Genomic DNA, 24,752 nt, shown 5'->3' on the forward strand with positions numbered 1-24,752 from the left:
GACAGTGGTGTCTCCTCAGAGGAGACAATGTGGGCCCCTGTGACAGTGGTGTCTCCTCAGAGGAGACAATGTGGCCCCTGTGACAGTGGTGTCTTCTCAGAGGAGACAATGTGGGCCCCTGTGACAGTGGTGTCTCCTCAGAGGAGACAATGTGGGCCCCTGTGACAGTGGTGTCTCCTCAGAGGAGACAATGTGGGCCCCTGTGACAGTGGTGTCTCCTCAGAGGAGACAATGTGGCCCCTGTGACAGTGGTGTCTCCTCAGAGGAGACAATGTGGCCCCTGTGACAGTGGTGTCTCCTCAGAGGAGACAATGTGGCCCCTGTGACAGTGGTGTCTCCTCAGAGGAGACAATGTGGGCCCCTGTGACAGTGGTGTCTCCTCAGAGGAGACAATATGGCCCCTGTGACAGTGGTGTCTCCTCAGAGGAGACAATGTGGCCCTGTGACAGTGGTGTCTCCTCAGAGGAGACAATGTGGGCCCTGTGACAGTGGTGTCTCCTCAGAGGAGACAATGTGGGCCCCTGTGACAGTGGTGTCTCCTCAGAGGAGACAATGTGGCCCCTGTGACAGTGGTGTCTTCTCAGAGGAGACAATGTGGGCCCCTGTGACAGTGGTGTCTCCTCAGAGGAGACAATGTGGGCCCCTGTGACAGTGGTGTCTCCTCAGAGGAGACAATGTGGGCCCCTGTGACAGTGGTGTCTCCTCAGAGGAGACAATGTGGCCCCTGTGACAGTGGTGTCTCCTCAGAGGAGACAATGTGGCCCCTGTGACAGTGGTGTCTCCTCAGAGGAGACAATGTGGCCCCTGTGACAGTGGTGTCTCCTCAGAGGAGACAATGTGGGCCCCTGTGACAGTGGTGTCTCCTCAGAGGAGACAATATGGCCCCTGTGACAGTGGTGTCTCCTCAGAGGAGACAATGTGGCCCTGTGACAGTGGTGTCTCCTCAGAGGAGACAAGGTGGGCCCTGTGACAGTGGTGTCTCCTCAGAGGAGACAATGTGGCCCCTGTGATAGTGGTGTCTCCTCAGAGGAGAAAATGTGGGCCCCTGTGACAGTGGTGTCTCCTCAGAGGAGACACCACTGTTTATACTTACCATTCAACACTACCCTTGACCACCTTCCCTACCCTTCACCACCTTCCCTACCCTTCACCACCTTCCCTACCCTTCACCACCTTCCCTACCCTTCATCACCTTCCCTACCCTTCACCACCTCTTCTACCCTTCACCACCTTCCCTACCCTTCACTACCCTTCACCACCTTCCTTACCCTTCACCCACCTTCCCTACCCTTGACCACCTTCCCTACCCTTCATCACCTTCCCTACCCTTCACTACTATTCACCACCTTCCCTACCCTTCACCACCTTCCCTACCCTTCACCACTTTCCCTACCCCTCACCACCTTCCCTACCCCTCACCACCTTCCCTACCCTTCACCACCTTCCCTACCCTTCACCACCTTCCCTACCCTTCACCACCTTCCCTACCCTTCATCACCTTCCCTACCCTTCACTACCCTTCACCACCTTCCCTACCCTCACCACCTTCCCTACCCTTCACCACCTTCCCTACCCTTCACCACCTTCCCTTCCCTTCATCACCTTCCCTACCCTTCACTACCCTTCACCACCTTCCCTACCCTTCACCACCTTCCCTACCCTTCACCACTTTCCCTACCCTTCACCACCTTCCCTACCCTTCACCACCTTCCCTACCCTTCAACACCTTTCCTACCTTCACCACCTTCCCTACCCTCCACCACCTTCCCTACTCTTCACCACCTTCCCTACCCTTCACCACCTTCCCTACCCTTCAGCACCTTCCCTACCCTTCACCACCTTCCCTACCCTTCACCACCTTCCCTACCCTTCATCACCTTCCTAAACCCTTCACTACCCTTCACCACCTTCCCTACCCTTCACCACCTTCCCTACCCTTCACCACCTTCCCTACCCTTCACCACCTTCCCTACGCTTCAACACCTTCTCTACCCTTCACCACCTTCCCTACTCTTCACCACCTTCCCTACCCTTCACCACCTTCCCTACCCTTCACCACCTTCCCTATTCATCAACACCTTCCCTACCCTTCACCACCTTCCCTATCCTTCAGCACCTTCCCTACCCTTCACCACCTTCCCTACCCTTCACCACCTTCCCTACCCTTCACCACCTTCCCTACCCTTCATCACCTTCCCTACCCTTCATCACCTTCCCTACCCTTCACCACCTTCCCTACCCTTCACCACCTTCCCTACCCTTCACCACCTTCCCTACCCTTCATCACCTTCCCTACCCTTCATCACCTTCCCTACCCTTCATCACCTTCCCTACCCTTCACCACCTTCCCTACCCTTCACCACCTTCCCTATTCATCAACACCTTCCCTACCCTTCACCACCTTCCCTATCCTTCACCACCTTCCCTACCCTTCACCACCTTCCCTACCCTTCATCACCTTCCCTACCCTTCACCACCTTCCCTACCCTTCACCACCTTCCCTACCCTTCACCACCTTCCCTACCCTTCACCACCTTCCCTACCCATCAACACCTTCCCTACCCTTCACCACCTTCCCTACCCTTCACCACCTTCCCTACCCTTCACCACCTTCCCTACCCTTCATCACCTTCCCTACCCTTCACCACCTTCCCTACCCTTCACCACCTTCCCTACCCTTCACCACCTTCCCTACCCTTCACCCAACCCGTTCTCGTTATAGCACGTCACATTCTGACGTATACTTTACCTAAGGACAAAAACTGATGTACAAGAAGATTGTTGCGGCTCGCGAAACTGAGGTGATGTCCCGTTTTCTGTTCTTGGTGATGTTTGGTGAGATGTGGATGTGAGTGTTGGCGGCAGGGCAGCAATGGCCTTATTCTGTATATTTATAGTGGGCCTTAAAGTGGGTGGGCCGACAAGCAGCTCCACATCTCACCAAACATCACCGGGTGACCACCACCCTGGAAATTACACTTGTTGGTGTTCTCATTGATAACAAGCTGATTTTTTTCCAGGGCCACTATTCAAAATAACGAAAAAAGTTTTATAAACAGTTGGCATTCTTTCTAAAATCAGATATTATGTACCTCGCCCTTGCTTGGTAACTGCTCTAATTACTCTCATCTATCCTTATCTCAACTATGGTATATGTGCTTGAGGTTCTATTACCCAAAATTATCTTCGTCCTCTAATTACTCCATATATATTAGCTATTAGAACAATAACAAACTCTGGCTCTAGACAGCACCCTGACATTTATTTAAATTTTTTAATTTGTTAGATATTATGTCACTGCACATCCTCTCATGTGTACTCTATATATATTAAACTCTGAACTGTAATGCCAATCCTGACCTTAAACGCTTCCTAAAGGGTTGTAACAGAACTCTTGGGGGCACCACACTAGAAACAAATATCTATTTCATAATTCAAGATTGCGACTTAACCTAAACTAGAAACTCTATGCAAATCAAGGGACCCAGAATGTGGAATGACCTTTCCAATCACGTCAAAGACTGTCCATCTCTCAACCAGTTTAAGAGAAGCACTAAGTACTACCTAATCGACTCCATGTAACATTCCTTACCTCCTAAATGTCAACCTTTGTCTTCCTATTATCAAACATCATTAATGACTAACTTGTAAAACTGCTAATACCTGATCTATATATAAACTTAAGAAAATTGAAGTCCGTCAGTATATTTACTCAAAATTACTATCGCTCGTCAGTTGCAATTGTTGTTGTTAATTCGACATGTAATTATGGTAATTCTTTCTTCTACTTCAGTTCACTTCATGCTTTTGATCTCATTTAGTCTTAAGTCTTAGTTTTTAAGTGTTTTTCCCACATCTTGTATGAAACGCTGTGCATATTAGTGGCTTTAGGCATAGTATATAATAACACTATCTAGAAATCCAACATTTTGCTTTTATCTCAATATGTATGTATGTACTTTTACCTAAATTATCTATTTATTTATTTACATTTCTAGTGAGGTCTTGTATCAATTGCATTATGGGTCAGTCTATTTATTGATACAAGACAAAATTGTTTCCAATGACCCCAATACAAAGTATACACAGCAATGTGCTGCTGCACTATTCTATATGAGGGATTACACAGTGTATACCAAAGACAAGCTATAAGTTCATCTAATATCCCCATCTCACAGGATGGTTAGTCATACATGAATCAGGAGACAACATCATATGCGAGGCTGATCTATTAGCCTGCACTAGTACACTCTGGGTAGAGCACATGAATATCTTCCAATATTCCTGAGAGTGTGAAGTAGTTACAGAGCTCAAAGTACCTCATACCATTTGGTCTGAAATTATTGATAACATGACAATCACAGATATAGTGTTGGAGAGTATGTCCCAGCTCTTGTTCACAGTTTACAGTTGGAATGTTCACCATTGGGGGATTCATTACCTGCAGCCACCTGCCATAGATATAGATATCCCAGCCTAATTCTGGCAATTACAGTGTCACACTGTCTAGTGGATGATTTATGTTGCCCGTACATGTAGTGGACATGTGGTGGAGTATGTACATGTAGTGGAGTATGTACATGTAGTGGACATGTAGTGGAGTATGTACATGTAGTGGACATGTAGTGGAGTATGTACATGTAGTGGGGTATGTACATGTAGTGGAGTATGTACATGTAGTGGACATGTAGTGGAGTATGTACATGTAGTGGAGTATGTACATGTAGTGGACATGTAGTGGAGTATGTACATGTAGTGGACATGTAGTGGAGTATGTACATGTAGTGGAGTATGTACATGTAGTGGACATGTAGTGGAGTATGTACATGTAGTGGACATGTAGTGGAGTATGTACATGTAGTGGACATGTAGTGGAGTATGTACATGTAGTGGACATGTAGTGGAGTATGTACATGTAGTGGAGTATGTACATGTAGTGGAGTATGTACATGTAGTGGACATGTAGTGGAGTATGTACATGTAGTGGACATGTAGTGGAGTATGTACATGTAGTGGACATGTAGTGGAGTATGTACATGTAGTGGACATGTAGTGGAGTATGTACATGTAGTGGACATGTAGTGGAGTATGTACATGTAGTGTACATGTAGTGGAGTATGCACATGTAGTGGACATGTAGTGGAGTATGTACATGTAGTGGACATGTAGTGGAGTATGTACATGTAGTGGACATGTAGTGGAGTATGTACATGTAGTGGACATGTAGTGGAGTATGTACATGTAGTGGACATGTAGTGGAGTATGTACATGTAGTGGACATGTAGTGGAGTATATACATGTAGTGGACATGTAGTGGAGTATGTACATGTAGTGGACATGTAGTGGAGTATGTACATGTAGTGGACATGTAGTGGAGTATGTACATGTAGTGGACATGTAGTGGAGTATGTACATGTAGTGGACATGTTGTGGAGTATGTACATGTAGTGGACATGTAGTGGAGTATGTACATGTAGTGGACATGCAGTGGAGTATGTACATGTAGTGTACATGTAGTGGAGTATGTACATGTAGTGGACATGCAGTGGAGTATGTACATGTAGTGGAGTATGTACATGTAGTGGACATGTAGTGGAGTATGTACATGTAGTGGACATGTAGTGGAGTATGTACATGTAGTGTACATGTAGTGGAGTATGTACATGTAGTGGACATGTAGTGGAGTATGTACATGTAGTGGACATGTAGTGGAGTATGTACATGTAGTGGACATGTAGTGGAGTATGTACATGTAGTGGACATGTAGTGGAGTATGTACATGTAGTGTACATGTAGTGGAGTATGTACATGTAGTGGAGTATGTACATGTAGTGGACATGTAGTGGAGTATGTACATGTAGTGGACATGTAGTGGAGTATGTACATGTAGTGGACATGTAGTGGAGTATGTACATGTAGTGTACATGTAGTGGAGTATGTACATGTAGTGGACATGTAGTGGAGTATGTACATGTAGTGTACATGTAGTGGAGTATGTACATGTAGTGGACATGTAGTGGAGTATGTACATGTAGTGGACATGTAGTGGAGTATGTACATGTAGTGGACATGTAGTGGACATGTAGTGGAGTATGTACATGTAGTGGACATGTAGTGGAGTATGTACATGTAGTGGACATGTAGTGGAGTATGTACATGTAGTGGACATGTAGTGGAGTATGTACATGTAGTGGACATGTAGTGGAGTATGTACATGTAGTGTACATGTAGTGGAGTATGTACATGTAGTGGACATGTAGTGGAGTATGTACATGTAGTGTACATGTAGTGGAGTATGTACATGTAGTGGAGTATGTACATGTAGTGGACATGTAGTGGAGTATGTACATGTAGTGGACATGTAGTGGACATGTAGTGGAGTATGTACATGTAGTGGACATGTAGTGGAGTATGTACATGTAGTGGACATGTAGTGGAGTATGTACATGTAGTAGACATGTAGTGGAGTATGTACATGTAGTGGAGTATGTACATGTAGTGGAGTATGTACATGTAGTGGAGTATGTACATGTAGTGGACATGTAGTGGAGTATGTACATGTAGTGGACATTCAGCTCCAGCATTAAGTTCATACCTAGTTAAACAAGACAAAGTTAGAGAAGATCCAGAGGTATGTTACCAGACTAGTCCAAGAACTGAGATAAGAGCTACGAGGAAAGGCTACAGGAGCTACACCTCACGTCCCTGGATGACGGAAGAGTAAGGGGAGACATGATCACCACCTACAAAATTTTCAGGAACTGACAGGGTGGGACAAGGTCCAACTAATTAGCACGTGTGGAACATGAACAAGGGGACACAGGTAGAAACTTAGTACCCAAATGAGCCACAGAGACATTAGAAATTCTTTTTCAGTGTCAGAGTAGTTAACAGATGGTATGCATTAGACAGTGATGTGGAGGAGACTGACTCCATACACAGTTTCATATGTAGATTTGATAGAGCCGAAGAATCAAGAATCTGTACACCAGTAGATTGACACTTGAGAGGCGGGACCAAAGAGCCGAAGCTCAACCCCCGCAAGCACAACTAGGGGAGACGAGACGGGAGGTGACGCATGCGCACTGGAGGCGCGGGGCCAAGCAGGGGTCCCACAGAGGGAGTGTCAGTAGAGGTGGTGTTCCCCCGGACCTCCCAGCCAGCGGGCGTGTGTACTCATACTTACACTAATATACTCTGGCCCTGTGTGTACATTCTCTTCCGTTTGATATTACACGTAATGGTAAATAAGGGGTAATATTCCCTGGTGAAATAATAATAATAATAACTCCTTGTGATAAGTATACAAGGCCGAGTGTGAGTATACAAGGCCGTGTGATGGTGCAATCACTGGTGTGTGGAGCCTTGAGCCGTCATATCCTGGCTGGTCGCCGTAAACGTATCAACAAAACTATTGAACATTTTTACGAGTGAAAAATGTTGAGAACGGTCAGCAGATTTATTTATATACGAGAAAGTACAATGGGTTGTGTCAGTGTAGAACTTTAGGTGATTATTTACTTTCTTTTGGTACTTTCTTGGTACTATTGTACCAAGTACAATTGGTACTTTCTTGGAGAGACACAAACACGTAGAATGTGTTGATTCCCTGCTATATGGTGGACTGACAGGTGTGTGGACAGTGTTGTAGTGAAGTTATCAGTGAAGATAGTGTTAAGTGTAACTTTCCCTGCTGTATGGTAAACTGGCAGGTGTGTGGCCAGTGTTGTAGTGAAGTTATCAGTGAAGATAGTGTTAAGTGTAACTTTCCCTGCTGTATGGTAAACTGCAGGTGTGTGGACAGTGTTGTAGTGAAGTTATGGAGGAAAATAGTGTTAAATGACTCACATAATTATATCTATCGTCATTGTTTCTGTTATTGGCAGCAATTTAGTCGAAATTGTTTTATAATTTACTACTAGGGACACCAAGTGGAGCCCGGGTCTCTCTCTCTCTCTCTCTCTCTCTCTCTCTCTCTCTCTCTCTCTCTCTCTCTCTCTCTCTCTCTCTCTCTCTCTCTCTCTCTCTCTCTCTCTCTCTCTCTCTCTCTCCTCTCTCTCTCTCTCTCTCTCTCTCTCTCTCTCTCTCTCTCTCTCTCTCTCTCTCTCTCTCTCTCTCTCTCTCTCTCTCTCTCTCTCTCTCTCTCTCTCTCTCTCTCTCTCTCTCTCTCTCTCTCTCTCTCTCTCTCTCTCTCTCTCTCTCTCTCTCTCTCTCTCTCTCTCTCTCTCTCTCTCTCTCCTCTCTCTCTCTCTCTCTCTCTCTCTCTCTCTCTCTCTCTCTCTCTCTCTCTCTCTCTCTCTCTCTCTCTCTCTCTCTCTCTCTCTCTCTCTCTCTCTCTCTCTCTCTCTCTCTCTCTCTCTCTCTCTCTCTCTCTCTCTCTCTCTCTCTCTCTCTCTCTCTCTCTCTCTCTCTCTCTCTCTCTCTCTCTCTCTCTCTCTCTCTCTCTCTCTCTCTCTCTCTCTCTCTCTCTCTCTCTCTCTCTCTCTCTCTCTCTCTCTCTCTCTCTCTCTCTCTCTCTCTCTCTCTCTCTCTCTCTCTCTCTCTCTCTCTCTCTCTCTCTCTCTCTCTCTCTCTCTCTCTCTCTCTCTCTCTCTCTCTCTCTCTCTCTCTCTCTCTCTCTCTCTCTCTCTCTCTCTCTCTCTCTCTCTCTCTCTCTCTCTCTCTCTCTCTCTCTCTCTCTCTCTCTCTCTCTCTCTCTCTCTCTCTCTCTCTCTCTCTCTCTCTCTCTCTCTCTCTCTCTCTCTCTCTCTCTCTCTCTCTCTCTCTCTCTCTCTCTCTCTCTCTCTCTCTCTCTCTCTCTCTCTCTCTCTCTCTCTCTCTCTCTCTCTCTCTCTCTCTCTCTCTCTCTCTCTCTCTCTCTCTCTCTCTCTCTCTCTCTCTCTCTCTCTCTCTCTTCCTCTATCTCCACCTCTCTCCCTTCTCCTTCTCCCTCTCTCTTTCCCTCCCTCTCCGTCTCCTCCCTCTCTCTCCCTCTTCACATTTCTCCCTACCTGCCTCTGTCTCCATCTTCCTCTGTCTTTTGACAACTGTAAAAGTCACATGTTCTCGCAGCTGCGGGCTCGGGATGATGGGAAGAAAATATATGTTAATATTCCTGTGATCAGTCCGTAATAACTGCTTTCAAATTGTTGTTTACCAAGTATTTGTCCGGAGGCCGGAACCCTAATGTTGTGGGGCTGACTGTGTGACTGTGGCGGGCTGTTCTCTCCTGAACTGTGTTGCTGGTTCACAAGGAACACTGTTGCTGGTTCACAAGGAACACTGTTGCTGGTTCACAAGGAACACTGTTGCTGGTTCACAAGGAACACTGTTGCTGGTTCACAAGGATCACTGTTGCTGGTTCACAAGGAACACTGTTGCTGGTTCACAACCCGCCAAACACACACCGAAACTACGACGTTGGTACAACGTTCGAACAAGTTTTAACACCTCCTAACCAGTTATGACAACCAATATAGCAAGTTCTATCAACGTTCTAATACGTCATAAACACGTTAAGCCAAGATGTACCAACTTTATTACAAGTTGTAACTAGCGGAAAATAGAGACAGTTTTGGTTTGTGTTTGCAGGGAAGGAACACTGTTGCTGGTTCACAAGGAACACTGTTGCTGGTTCACAAGGAACACTGTTGCTGGTTCACAAGGAACACTGTTGCTGGTTCACAAGGAACACTGTTGCTGGTTCACAAGGAACACTGTTGCTGGTTCACAAGGAACACTGTTACTGGTTCACAAGGAACACTGTTGCTGGTTCACAAGGAACACTGTTGATGGTTCACAAGGAACACTATTGCTGGTTCACAAGGAACACTGTTGCTGGTTCACAAGGAACACTGTTGCTGGTTCACAAGGAACACTGTTGCTAGTTCACAAGGAACACTGTTGCTGGTTCACAAGGAACACTGTTGCTGGTTCACAAGGAACACTGTTGCTGGTTCACAAGGAACGCTGTTGCTGGTTCACAAGGAACACTGTTGCTGGTTCACAAGGAACACTGTTCATGGTTCACAAGGAACACTGTTGCTGGTTCACAAGGAACACTGTTGATGGTTCACACGGAACACTGTTGATGGTTCACAAGGAACACTGTTCATGGTTCACAAGGAACACTGTTGCTGGTTCACAAGGAACACTGTTGATGGTTCACACGGAACACTGTTGATGGTTCACAAGGAACACTGTTGCTGGTTCACAAGGAACACTCTTGCTGGTTCACAAGGAACACTATTGCTGGTTCATAAGGAACACTGTTGCTGGTTCACACGGAACACTGTTGATGGTTCACAAGGAACACTGTTGCTGGTTCACAAGGAACACTCTTGCTGGTTCACAAGGAACACTATTGCTGGTTCATAAGGAACACTGTTGCTGGTTCACACGGAACACTGTTGATGGTTCACAAGGAACACTGTTGCTGGTTCACAAGGAACACTGTTGCTGGTTCACACGGAACACTGTTGATGGTTCACAAGGAACACTGTTGCTGGTTCACAAGGAACACTGTTGCTGGTTCACAAGGAACACTGTTGCTGGTTCACAAGGAACGCTGTTGCTGGTTCACAAGGAACACTGTTGCTGGTTCACAAGGAACACTGTTCATGGTTCACAAGTAACACTGTTGCTGGTTCACAAGGAACACTGTTGATGGTTCACACGGAACACTGTTGATGGTTCACAAGGAACACTGTTCATGGTTCACAAGGAACACTGCTGCTGGTTCACAAGGAACACTGTTGATGGTTCACATGGAACACTGTTGCTGGTTCACAAGGAACACTGTTGCTGGTTCACAAGGAACACTCTTGCTGGTTCACACGGAACACTGTTGATGGTTCACAAGGAACACTGTTGCTGGTTCACAAGGAACACTGTTGCTGGTTCACAAGGAACACTGTTGCTGGTTCACATGGAACACTGTTGCTGGTTCACAAAGAACACTGTTGCTGGTTCACAAGGAACACTGTTGCTGGTTCACATGGAACACTGTTGCTGGTTCACAAGGAACACTGTTGCTGGTTCACAAGGAACACTGTTGCTGGTTCACATGGAACACTGTTGCTGGTTCACAAGGAACACTGTTGCTGGTTCACAAGGAACACTGTTGCTGGTTCACAAGGAACACTGTTGCTGGTTCACATGGAACACTGTTGCTGGTTCACAAGGAACACTGTTGCTGGTTCACATGGAACACTGTTGCTGGTTCACAAGGAACACTGTTGCTAGTTCACAAGGAACACTGTTGCTGGTTCACAAGGAACACTGTTGCTGGTTCACATGGAACACTGTTGCTGGTTCACAAGGAACACTGTTGCTGGTTCACAAGGAACACTGTTGCTGGTTCACATGGAACACTGTTGCTGGTTCACAAGGAACACTGTTGCTGGTTCACAAGGAACACTGTTGCTGGTTCACATGGAACACTGTTGCTGGTTCACAAGGAACACTGTTGCTGGTTCACATGGAACACTGTTGCTGGTTCACAAGGAACACTGTTGCTGGTTCACAAGGAACACTGTTGCTGGTTCACACGGAACACTGTTGCTGGTTCACAAGGAACACTGTTGCTGGTTCACAAGGAACACTGTTGATGGTTCACACGGAACACTGTTGATGGTTCACAAGGAACACTGTTCATGGTTCACAAGGAACACTGTTGCTGGTTCACAAGGAACACTGTTGATGGTTCACACGGAACACTGTTGATGGTTCACAAGGAACACTGTTGCTGGTTCACAAGGAACACTCTTGCTGGTTCACAAGGAACACTATTGCTGGTTCATAAGGAACACTGTTGCTGGTTCACACGGAACACTGTTGATGGTTCACAAGGAACACTGTTGCTGGTTCACAAGGAACACTCTTTCTGGTTCACAAGGAACACTATTGCTGGTTCATAAGGAACACTGTTGCTGGTTCACACGGAACACTGTTGATGGTTCACAAGGAACACTGTTGCTGGTTCACAAGGAACACTGTTGCTGGTTCACACGGAACACTGTTGATGGTTCACAAGGAACACTGTTGCTGGTTCACAAGGAACACTGTTGCTGGTTCACAAGGAACACTGTTGCTGGTTCACAAGGAACGCTGTTGCTGGTTCACAAGGAACACTGTTGCTGGTTCACAAGGAACACTGTTCATGGTTCACAAGTAACACTGTTGCTGGTTCACAAGGAACACTGTTGATGGTTCACACGGAACACTGTTGATGGTTCACAAGGAACACTGTTCATGGTTCACAAGGAACACTGCTGCTGGTTCACAAGGAACACTGTTGATGGTTCACACGGAACACTGTTGATGGTTCACAAGGAACACTGTTGCTGGTTCACAAGGAACACTCTTGCTGGTTCACAAGGAACACTGTTGCTGGTTCACATGGAACACTGTTGCTGGTTCACAAGGAACACTGTTGCTGGTTCACAAGGAACACTGTTGCTGGTTCACATGGAACACTGTTGCTGGTTCACAAGGAACACTGTTGCTGGTTCACAAGGAACACTGTTGCTGGTTCACATGGAACACTGTTGCTGGTTCACAAGGAACACTGTTGCTGGTTCACAAGGAACACTGTTGCTGGTTCACATGGAACACTGTTGCTGGTTCACAAGGAACACTGTTGCTGGTTCACAAGGAACACTGTTGCTGGTTCACATGGAACACTGTTGCTGGTTCACAAGGAACACTGTTGCTGGTTCACAAGGAACACTGTTGCTGGTTCACATGGAACACTGTTGCTGGTTCACAAGGAACACTGTTGCTGGTTCACATGGAACACTGTTGCTGGTTCACAAGGAACACTGTTGCTGGTTCACAAGGAACACTGTTGCTGGTTCACACGGAACACTGTTGCTGGTTCACAAGGAACACTGTTGCTGGTTCACAAGGAACACTGTTGATGGTTCACAAGGAACACTCTTGCTGGTTCACAAGGAACACTCTTGCTGGTTCACAAGGAACACTGTTGCTGGTTCACACGGAACACTGTTGATGGTTCACAAGGAACACTGTTGCTGGTTCACAAGGAACACTGTTGCTGGTTCACAAAGAACAGTGTTGCTGGTTCACAAGGAACACTGGTTGGTGGTTCACAAGGAACACTGTTGCTGGTTCACAAGGAACACTCTTGCTGGTTCACAAGGAACACTGTTACTGGTTCACATGGAACACTGTTGCTGGTTCACAAGGAACACTGTTGCTGGTTCACAAGGAACACTGTTGCTGGTTCACATGGAACACTGTTGCTGGTTCACATGGAACACTCTTGCTAGTTCAGAAGGAAGACTGTTGCTGGTTCAGAAGGAAGACTGGTGCTAGTTCAGAAGGAAGACTGTTGCTAGTTCAGAAGGAAGACTGTTGCTAGTTGAGAAGGAAGACTGTTGCTAGTTCAGGAGGAAGACTGTTGCTAGTTCAGAAGGAAGACTGTTGCTAGTTCAGAAGGAAGACTGTTGCTAGTTCAGGAGGAAGACTGTTGCTGGTTCAGAAGTAAGACTGTTGCTAGTTCAGAAGGAAGACTGTTGCTAGTTCAGAAGGAAGACTGTTGCTAGTTCAGGAGGAAGACTGTTGCTGGTTCAGAAGGAAGACTGTTGCTAGTTCAGAAGGAAGACTGTTGCTAGTTCAGAAGGAAGACTGTTGCTAGTTCAGAAGGAAGACTGTTGCTAGTTCAGAAGGAAGACTGGTGCTAGTTCAGGAGGAAGACTGTTGCTAGTTCAGAAGGAAGACTGTTGCTAGTTCAGAAGGAAGACTGTTGCTAGTTCAGGAGGAAGACTGTTGCTGGTTCAGAAGGAAGACTGTTGCTAGTTCAGAAGGAAGACTGTTGCTAGTTCAGAAGGAAGACTGTTGCTAGTTCAGAAGGAAGACTGTTGCTAGTTCAGAAGGAAGACTGGTGCTAGTTCAGGAGGAACACTGTTGCTAGTTCAGAAGGAAGACTGTTGCTAGTTCAGAAGGAAGACTGTTGCTAGTTCAGAAGGAAGACAGGTTATTCAAGTTACTTGAAAGACTGGAAGTTTCAGTTTAGTACATAAATATATTGAATAAAGGTAAGAGTATTCTGGGATATATTTCTAGATGTTGTAGCACCAATATATCTAATAGAATTGTTCACCTTGCTCCTGCCCTTGTTGAGCCCCAGTTGGATTATACTGTTCATTGTTGGTCTCTGTATTACAGAATGAACATAAGTTCACTTGGTCTTGTTCAGAGAATAATAACAATCAATAACAGGAATTAGAAACCTCCTTTATGAAGAGAGATTAAGAAAAACTAAATTCACATTCACTATAAAGTCGACGAATAAGGGGCGAGATTATTGAAATATATAAATAGATAGATGGGATATAAATAAGGTTTTAAATACAAAAAATTAAGGTAACACTGGATATAAATTGGACAAGTTTATATTCATGAAAGACCTGTGTCAATGTTCGTATGGAAACGGTTGTTGATTTATGTACAAATTATCAGGTAAGACAATAGGTGTGGGATCGCCGGATTGTTTCAAGCGTAGGTTAGACACACGTGAATGAGTTTGGGAGAATATAAATGGGAGCGGTGTGGTAAGGAAGAATAGGTCCTATGCAGTTCATGTTATTCTTATGTTGTTATATAGTAGTATGTGAGATACCCCAGATCAGTATCTGTGTCTGTCTCTCTCTCTGCGTGTTTACTTATGTGTCTTCCTCTTTCTCTGTATTGACCTAGTTGTGCTTGTGGGGGTTGAGCTCTGCTCTTTCCGCCCACCTCTCAACTGTCAATCACTCAACTGTTACTACCTAACTAACTCCCCCCCCCCACACACACCCAGGCAGCACCCAGCAACAGTCGTCTAACTCACTAGTACCTATTTACTGCTAGGTAGCCCCCATATACGCCTCTAGGCGGCCCCTTTATGTGCCTCTAGGCGGCGCCTTTATGTGCCTCTAGGCGGCCCTTTATGTGCCTTTAGGCGCCCTTTATGAACCTCTAGGTGGCCTCTTTATGTGCTTCTAGGTGGCCTCTTTATGCGTCTCTAGGCGGCCCCTTTATGTGCCTCTAGACGGCCCCTTTATGTGCCTTTAGGCAGCCCTTTATGTGCCTCTAGGCGGCCCTTTTATGTGCCTCAAGATGGCGCTTCTTATGTGCCTCTAGGCGGCCCCTTTACGTGCCTCTAGGTGGCCTCTTTATATGCCTCTAGGCTGCCCTTTTATGTGCCTCCTGGCGGCCCTTTATATGCCTCTTTATGTGCCTCTAGGTGGCCCCATTATTTGCCTCTAAGCGGCTCTCTATGTGCCTCTAGGCGTCCCTCTATGTGCCTCTAGGCGGCCCTCTATGTGCCTCTAGGCGGCCCTCTATGTGCCTCTAGGCGGCCCTTTATGTACCTATAGACGGCCCTTTATGTACCTATAGACGGCCCTTTATGTGCCTCTAGGCGGCCCTTTATGTACCTCTAGGCGGCCCTCTATGTGCCTCTAGGCGGCCCTCTATGTGCCTCTAGGCGGCCCTTTATGTGCCTCTAGGCGGCCCTTTATGTACCTCTACGCGGCCCTCTATGTGCCTCTAGGCGGCCCTCTTTGTGCCTCTAGGCGGCCCTTTATGTGCCTCTAGGCGGCCCTTTATGTGCTTCTAGGCGGCCCCTTTATGTGCCTCTAGGCGGCCCTTTATGTGCTTCTAGGCGGCCCTTTATGTGCTTCTAGGCGGCCCTTTATGTGCCTCTAGGCGGCCCTTTATGTGCTTCTAGGCGGCCCTATATGTGCTTCTAGGCGGCCCCTTTATGTGCCTCAAAGCGGCCCTGTATGTGCTTCTAGGCGGCCCATTTTTGACCCTGTAGGCGACCCAGTATGTACCTCAAGGCGGCCATTTATGTGCCTCATGGTGGCCTCTTTATGTGCCTCTTGGCGGCCCTTTATGTGCCTCTTGGCGGCCCTTTATGTGCCTCATGGCGGCCCCTTTATGTGCCTATAGGCGGCCCTTTATGTGCCTATAGACGGCCCCATTATGTGCCTCTAGGCGGCTCCTTTATGTGCCTATAGGCGGCCCTTTATGTACCTATAGACGGCCCTTTATGTGCCTCTAGGCGGCCCTTTATGTGCCTCTAGGCGGCCCCATTATGTGCCTCTAGGCGGCCCCTTTATGTGCCTCTAGGCTTCCAAGTGCCTCCAGGCGGCCCCTTTATGTGCCTCTAGGCGGCCCTTTATGTGCCTCTAGGCGGCCCTTTATGTGCCTCTAGGCGGCCCTCTATGTGCCTCTAGGCGGCCCTCTATGTACCTCCAGGCGGCCCTTTATGTACCTATAGGCGGCCCTCTATGTGCCTCTATTCGGCCCTCTATGTGCCTCTAGGCGGCCCTCTATGTGCCTCTAGGCGGCCCTCTATGTGCCTCTAGGCGGCCCTCTATGTGCCTCTAGGCGGCCCTTTATGTGCCGCCTAGAGGCTCTTGCCTTGCTCTCGCCCTTATTTGGGCCTCTAGGCGGCAATTTTATGCCTCTAGGCGGCCCTTTATGTGCTTCTAGGCGGCCCCTTTATGTGCCTCTAAGCGGCCCTGTATGTGCTTCTAGGCGGCCCTTTATGTGCTTCTAGGCGGCCCCTTTATGTGCCTCAAAGCGGCCCTGTATGTGCTTCTAGGCGGCACATAAGGGCCGCCTTTATGTGCCTGTAGGCAGCCCCTTTATGTGCCTCTAGGCGGCCCTCTATGTGCCTCTAGGCGGCCCTCTATGTGCCTCTAGGCGGCCCTTTATGTGCCTCTAGTCGGCCCTTTATGTACCTCTAGGCGGCCCTCTATGTGCCTCTAGGCGGCCCTCTATGTGCCTCTAGGCGGCCCTCTATGTGCCTCTAGGCGGCTCTTTATGTGCCTCTAGGCAGCCCCCTTTATGTACCTCTAGGCGGCCCTCTATGTGCCTCTAGGCGGCTCTTATGTGCCTCTAGGCGGCCCTTTATGTTCCTCTAGGCGGCCCTTTATGTGCCTCTAGGCGGCCCTCTATGTGACTCTAGGCGGCCCTTTATGTTCCTCTAGGCGGCCCTTTATGTGCCTCTAGGCGGCCCTTTATGTACCTCTAGGCGGCCCCCTTTATGTTCCTCTAGGCGGCCCTTATGTGCCTCTAGGCGGCCCTTTATTTGCTTCTAAGCGGCCCTTTATGTGCCTTTAGGCGGCCCTTTATGTGCCTCTAGGCGGCCCTTTATGTGCCTCTAAGCGGCCCTTTATGTGCCTCTAGGCGGCCCCTTATGTGACTCTATGGGGTCCCTTTATGTGCCTCTACGTGGCAAGCAATGTTAAAAGCTCTGTACCTCAAGGTACATTCCCTGCACCGCTACTGTTCCTTATTCTCATATCTGATATAGACAAAAATACACGTCACAGCTTCGTGTCGTCCTTTGCAGATGACACAAAAATCAGCATGAAAATTACCTCTGCTGAAGACATTGAAAAACTACAAGCAGATGTCAACAAAGTTTTCGATTGGGCAGCAGAAAATAACATGATATTTAACAGTGATAAATTTCAGGTACTCAGGTACGGCGGATCTGAAACATAATACAAGGTACAAAATACAATCGAATCTTTCCACAGAAGAAAAACAGCATGTCATGGATTTGGGAATAATGATGTCCGACGATCTAACGTTTAGGGAGCATAACCAAGCACATATTGCGTCAGCCAGAAAATTGATCAGATGGATTACAAGAACTTTCAAATCCAGGGATCCCATCACAATGGTTGTACTCTTCAAGTCACTTGTGTTGTCCCGTCTCGAGTACTGCTCAGTACTCACTTCCCCCTTCAGAGCAGGAGAGATTGCTGAAATAGAGGGAATACAGAGAACATATACGGCACGCATAAACGAGATAAAACACCTAAATTATTGGGATCGTCTCAAAGCTCTCCAAATGTACTCTCTAGAAAGGAGACGAGAGAGATACCAAATAATATCCACATGGAAAATACTGGAGGGTCAGGTCCCAAATCTACACAGTAAAATAACAACGTACTGGAGTGAATGACATGGAAGAAAATAGAAGATTGAACCAGTGAAAAGCAGAGGTGCCATAGGCACAATCAGAAAACACTGTATTTACATCAGAGGTCCACGGTTGTTCAACGTCCTCCCAGCGACTATAAGAAATATTGCCGGAACAACCGTGGACATTTTCAAGAGAAAACTGGACGGTTTTCTAAGAGAAGTTCCGGATCAGTCGGGCTGTGGTGGGTATGTGGGCCTGCGGGTCACTCCAAGCAACAGCCTGGTGGACCAGACTCTCACAAGTCGAGCCTGGCCTCGGGCCTGGCTTGGGGAGTATAAGAACTCCCAGAACCCCATTAACCAGGTAACCAGGTATCAATCAGGCCCTTTTTGTGTCTTTACGCGGCCCTTCATGCACCTCTAGGTGGCCCTTTATGTGACACTAGGCGGTCCCTTTATGCACCTCTAGGCTGCCCTTTTATGTACCTCTAGGCAGCCCTTTATGTACCTCTAGGCGGCCCCTTTATGTACCTCTAGGCTGCCCTTTATGTACCTCTAGGAAGCCCTCTATGTACCTCTAGGTTGCCCCTTTATGCACCTCTAGGCGGCCCTTTATGTGACTCTAGGCGGCCCTTTATGCACCTCTAGGCGGCCCTTTTATGTACCTCTAGGCAGCCCTTTATGTACTTCTAGGCTGCCCCTTTATGCACCTCTAGGCGGCCCTTTATGTGCCTCTAGGCAGCCCTTTATGCACCTCTAGGCGGCCCTTTTATGTACCTCTAGGCAGCCCTTTATGTACCACTAGGCTGCCCCTTTATGTACCTCTAGGCGGCCCTTTTATGCACCTCTAGGCTGCCCTTTTATGTACCTCTAGGCGGCCCTTTTATGTACCTCTAGGCGGCCCTTTATGTACCTCTAGGCGGCCCTTTATATACCTCTAGGCAGCCCCTTTATGCATCTTTTGGGTGTCATTTTATGTGCCTCTAGGCGGTTCCTTTATGTACCTTTAGGCGGCCCTTTATGTTCCTCTAGGCGGCCCTTTATGTGCCTCTAGGCAGCTCTTTTATGTGCCTCTAGGCGACTCTTTATGTGCCTCTAGGCGGCCCTTTATGTGCCTCTAGGCGGCCCTTTATGTGCCTCTTGGCGGACCTTTATATGACTCTAGGCGGCCCTTTATGTGCCTCTAGGCGGCCCTTTATGTACCTCTAGGCGGCCCTTTATACACCTCTAGGCGGCCCTTTATGCACCTCTCGGCGGCCCCTTTATGTGCCTCTAGGCGGCCCTTTATGTGCCTCTTGGCGGACCTTTATACGACTCTAGGCGGCCCTTTATGTGCCTCTAGGCGGCCCTTTATGTACCTCTAGGCGGCTCTTTATACACCTCTAGGCGGCTCCTTTATGCACCTCTAGGCGGCCCTTTTTCGGGCTTCTAGGCGATCTTTTTATGTGCCTCTAGGCGCTCCATTTATGAGCTTCTGGTGGGCCATTTTATGTCCTACAAGGCAGCCCATTTATGGGCCTAAATGCGGCCATTTTATGTGTCTCAAGCCGGCCCTTTTTTGGGCCTCTAGGCACCCATTTTACGTGCCTCTAAGCGGCCCCTTTATGTGCCTCTAGGCAGCCCCTTTGTGTGCCTCTAGGCAGCCCCTTTATATACCTCCAGGCGACCCATTATGTTCCTCAAGGCGGCCCTTTATATGCCTCTTGGAGGACTTTTATGCACCTCTAGACGGACCCCTCTATGTACCTCTAGGCGGCCATTTTATGTGCCTCTAGACGGCCAGCTTATTTGCCTCTAGACGGCCCTTTTTTGGGCCTCCTTGCGGCCATTTTATGTGCTTTCAGGCGGTAATTTATGGGCCTCTAGGCGGCCATTTTATGTCCCTCTAGGCTGTCGTTTTATGGGCTTCAAAGCGGCCATTTTGTGTCCTACATGGCGGCCCATTTATGGGCCTACAGGCGGTCAATTTATGTGCCTCTAGGGGGCCCCTTTTTTGGGCTTCTAGGCGGCCATTTTATGTGCTTCCAGGCGGCCCTTTATGTACCTCTAGGCGGCCCCTTATGTACCTCCAGGCGGCCCATTATGTACCTCTAGGTGGCCCTTTATGTGCCTCTAGGGGGCCCCTTTACGTGCCTATAGGCGGCCCTTTATGTGCCTCCTGGCGGGCCTTTATGTACCTCTAGGCGGCCCCTTTATGTACCTCCAGGCGTCCCTTTATGAACCTCTAGGCGACTCCTTTATGCACCTCTAAGCGGCCCCTTTATGCCCTCTAGGCGGCCATTTTATTTTTCCTCTAGGCGCTCCAATTATGGGCTTCGAAAGGGCCATTTTATGTTCTACAAGGCAGCTCTTTTATGGGCCAAAATGCGGCCATTTTATGTGCCTATAGCTGGTCATTTTTTGGCCTCTAGGCAGCCATTTTATGTGCCTTTAGGCGGCCCTTTATGTGCCTCTAAGCAGCCCTTTATGTGTCTCTTGGCGGCCACTTTATGTACCTCTAGGCGGCCCTTTATGCACCTCTAGGCGGCCCCTTTATGCACCTCTTGGCGGCCTTTTTATGTGCCTCTAGACGGCCCTTTTTTGGGCCTCTTTGCGGACATTTTATGTACCTCTAGGCGGCCCTTTATGTGCCTCTAGGCGGCCCCTTTATGCACCCGTAGGTGGCCCTTTATGTACCTCTAGGTGACCTCATTATGTACCTCTAGGCGGCCTTTTTATGTACCTCTAGGCGACCTATTTATGTGCCTCTAGGCGGCCCATTTATGTACCTCTAGGCGGCCCCTTTAAGTACCTCTAGGCGGCCCTTTTATGCACCTCTTGGCGGCCCTTTATGTGCCTCTAGGCGGCCCTTTATGTGCCTCTAGGCGGCCCTTTATGTGCCTCTAGGCGCCCCTTTATGTGCCTCTAGGCGGCTCTTTATGTGCCTCTAGGCGGCCCTTTATGTGCCTCTAGGCGGCTCTTTATATACCTTTAGGCGGCCCCTTTATTTACCTCTTGTCGGCCCCATTATATGCCTCTAGGCGGCCCCTTTATGTTCCTCTAGACGGCCCCTTTTTGTGGCTCTAGGCGGCCCCTTTATGCAACTCTAGACGGCTCCTTTTTGTGGCTCTAGGCGGCCCCTTTATGTGCCTCTAGGCCGGCTTTTATGTACCTCTAGGCGGCGTTTTATGTGCCTCTAGGCGGCTCCTTTATGTGCCTCTAGGCGGCTCCTTTATGTGCCTCTAGGCGGCTCCTTTATGTGCGTCTAGGCGGCTCCTTTATGTGCCTCTAGGCGGCTCCTTTATGTGCCTCTAGGCGACTCTTTATGTGCCTCTAGGCGGCCCTTTATGTGCCTCTAGGCGGCCCCTTTATGTACCTCTAGGCGGCCCTTTATGTGCCTCTAGTCGGCCCTTTATGTGCCTCTAGGCGACTCTTTATGTGCCTCTAAGCGGCCCTTTATGTGCCTCTAAGCTGCCCCATTATGTACCTCTAGGTGGCCCTTCTTTGGTCCTCTAGGCGGCCATTCTTGGTCCTCTAGCCGGCCATTCTTTGGTCCTCTAGGCGTTCCTTTATGTGCCTCTAGGCGGCCCTTTATGTGCCTCTAGGCGGCCCTTTATGTGCCTCTAGGCGGCCCTTTATGTGCCTCTAGTCGGCTCCTTTATGTGCCTTTAGGCGGCTCCTTTGTGCACCTCTAGGCGGCCCTTTTTTGGGCATCGAGGCGGCCATTTTATGTGCCTCTTGGCGGTCATTTTAGGCACCTCTAGGCGGCCCCTTTATGTACCTCTAGGCGGTCATTTTAGGCACCTCTAGGCGGCCCCTTTATGTACCCCTAAGCGGCCCTTTATGCACCTCTAGGCGACCATTTTATGTGCTCTCAGGCGGCCCTTTTATGGGCCTAAAGGCTACCATTTTATATTTTGGGTCTCTAGGCAGCCATTTTATGTGCCTTAAGGCGCCCCTTTAAGGGCATCTAGGGGGCCCCTTTATGTGCCTCTAGAAGGCCCCTTTATTTGTCTCTAGGTGTCCCTATATGTGCCTCTAGGCGTCACTTTATGTGCCTTTAGGCGGCCCCTTATGTGACTCTATGGGGCCCCTTAATGTTTTTTTTTTTTTTTTTTTTTTTTTTTTGAGATATATACAAGAGTTGTTACAATCTTGTACAGCCACTAGTACGCGTAGCGTTTCGGGCAAGTCCTTAATCCTATGGTCCCTGGAATACGATCCCCTGCCGCGAAGAATCGTTTTTTCATCCAAGTACACATTTTACTGTTGCGTTAAACAGAGGCTACAGTTAAGGAATTGCGCCCAGTAAATCCTCCCCGGCCAGGATACGAACCCATGACATAGCGCTCGCGGAACGCCAGGCGAGTGTCTTACCACTACACCACGGAGACTGTAAATGTGCCTCTAGGCGTCCCTTTTATGTGCCTTTAGGCGGCCCCTTTATATGCCTCTAGGCGGCCCCTTTATGGGATTCTAGGTGGCTATTCTAGGAGCCGCTAGGCGGCCATTTTATTTGCGTCTAGGTGGCCATTTTATGTGCTCTAAGGCGGCCGCTTAATAGGCCTCATGGCGGCCATTTAGGGGCTTCTAGACGTCCATTTTATGTGAATGTAGGCGGCCGTTCCATGGACCTTAAGGTGGCAATTTTTTGTGGCTCTAGGCGGCCCTTTTTTGGGCCTCTAGGCGGCCTTTTTATGTACCTCCAGGCGACCCATTATGTACCTCTGGGCGACCTTTTTATGTGCCTCTAGGCGGCCCCTTTATGTGCCTCTAGGCGGCCCCTTTATGCACCTCTAGGCGGACCCTTTATGCACCTCTAAGCGGCCCCTTTATGCACCTCTAGGCGGCCCCTTTATATGCCTCTAGGCGGCCCTTTATGTGCCTCTAAGCGGCCCCTTTATGTGCCTCTAGGCGGCCCTTTATGTGCCTCTAGGCGACCTTTTATGTGCCTCTAGGCGGCCCCATATGTGCCTCTATGCGGCCCTTTATGTGCCTCTAGGCGGCCCCGTTATGTGCCTCTAGGCGGCCCTTTATGTGCCTCTAGGCGGTCCTTTATGCACCTCTAGGCGGCCCCTTTATGCACCTCTAGGCGGCCCTTTATGTGCCTCTAGGCGGCCCCTTTATGTGCCTCTAGGCGGCCCCTTTATGTGCCTCTAGGCGGCCCCTTTATGTGCCTCTAGTCGGCAACTTTATGTGCCTCTAGGCGGCCCCTTTATGCACCTCTAGGCGGCAACTTTATGTGCCTCTAGGCGGCCCCTTTATGTGCCTCTAGGCGCCCTCTTTATGTGCCTCTAGGCGGCCCCTTTATGTGCCTCTAGTCGGCCCCTTTATGTGCCTCTAGTCGGCCCTTTATGTGCCTCTAGTCGGCCCTTTATGCACCTCTAGGCGGCCCCTTTATGCACCACTAGGCGGCCACTTTATGTGCCTCTTGGCTGCCCCTTTATGTACCTCTAGGCGGCCCTTTATGTGCCTCTAGGCGGCCCTTTATGTACCTCTAGGCGGCCCCTTTATGCACCTCTAGGCGGCCCTTTTTTGGGCTTCTAGGTGGCCCCTTTATGCAGCTCTAGGCGGCCCCTTTATGTGCCTTTAGGCGGCCCCTTTATGCACCTCTTGGCGGCCACTTTATGTGCCTCTTGGCTGCCCCTTTATGTACCTCTAGGCGGCCCTTTATGTGCCTCTAGGCGGCCCTTTATGTACCTCTAGGCGGCCCCTTTATGCACCTCTAGGCGGCCCTTTTTTGGGCTTCTAGGTGGCCCCTTTATGCAGCTCTAGGCGGCCCCTTTATGTGCCTCTAGGCGGCCCCTTTATGCACCTCTAGGCGGCCTCTTTATGCACCTCTAGGCGGCGCTTTATGTACCTCTAGGCGGCCCTTTATGCACCTCTAGGCGGCCCTTTTTTGGGCTTCTAGGTGGCCCCCTTTATGCACCTCTAGGCGGCCCCTTTATGTGCCTCTAGGCGGCCACTTTATGTGCCTCTAGGAGGCCCCTTTATGTACCTCTAGGCGGCCCCTTTATGCACCTCTAGGCGGCCCCTTTATGTACCTCTAGGCGGCCGCTTTATGCACCTCTAGGCGGCCCCTTTATGTACCTCTAGGCGGCCCCTTTATGTACCTCTAGGCGGCCCCTTTATGTGCCTCTAGGCGGCCCCTTTATGCACCTCTAGGCGGCCCTTTTATGTACCTCTAGGCGGCCCCTTTATGTACCTCTAGGCGGCTCCTTTATGCATTTCTAGGTGGCAATTTTATTTGCCTATAGGCGGCCCTTTTTTGGGCTTCTTGGCGGCCATTTTATGTGCCTCGTGGCGGCCATTTTTTGTGCCTCGAGGCGGTTATTTTATGGGCCTCCAGGTGGCCATTTTATGTGCCTCAAGGCGGACTTTTTTTGGCCTCATGGCGGCCATTTTATGTGCCTCTAGGAGGCCCTTTTTGTGCCTGTAGGCGACCCGTTTATGGGCTTTTATGGGGCCAATTTTAAGAGCCTCTAGGCGGCCATTTTATTTGCCTTTAGGCGGCCGTTTTATTTGCCTCTAGGCGGCCATTTTATTTGCCTCTAGGCGACCTATTATGTTCCTCTAGGCGGCCCTTTGTGTGCCTCTAGGCGGCCCTTTATGTGCCTCCTGGCGGCCATTTTATGTGCCTCTAGGCGGCCATTTTATGTGCCTCTAGGCGGCCATTTTATGTGCCTCTAGGCGGCCATTTTATATGATGAGCCTCTACGCGGCCCTCCATCATTGCTCCTATAAGAGACTCTCAGGGGACGGAAGTTTACTTGTAGTAAACTCCATGTAAGTTGTTAACATTATACTGTGAATATTGTCCACAAGAGAGCGGAGGGGGAGAG

This window comes from Procambarus clarkii, chromosome 46 (assembly GCF_040958095.1).
Source record: "Procambarus clarkii isolate CNS0578487 chromosome 46, FALCON_Pclarkii_2.0, whole genome shotgun sequence".
NCBI classification, from domain to species: domain Eukaryota; kingdom Metazoa; phylum Arthropoda; class Malacostraca; order Decapoda; family Cambaridae; genus Procambarus; species Procambarus clarkii.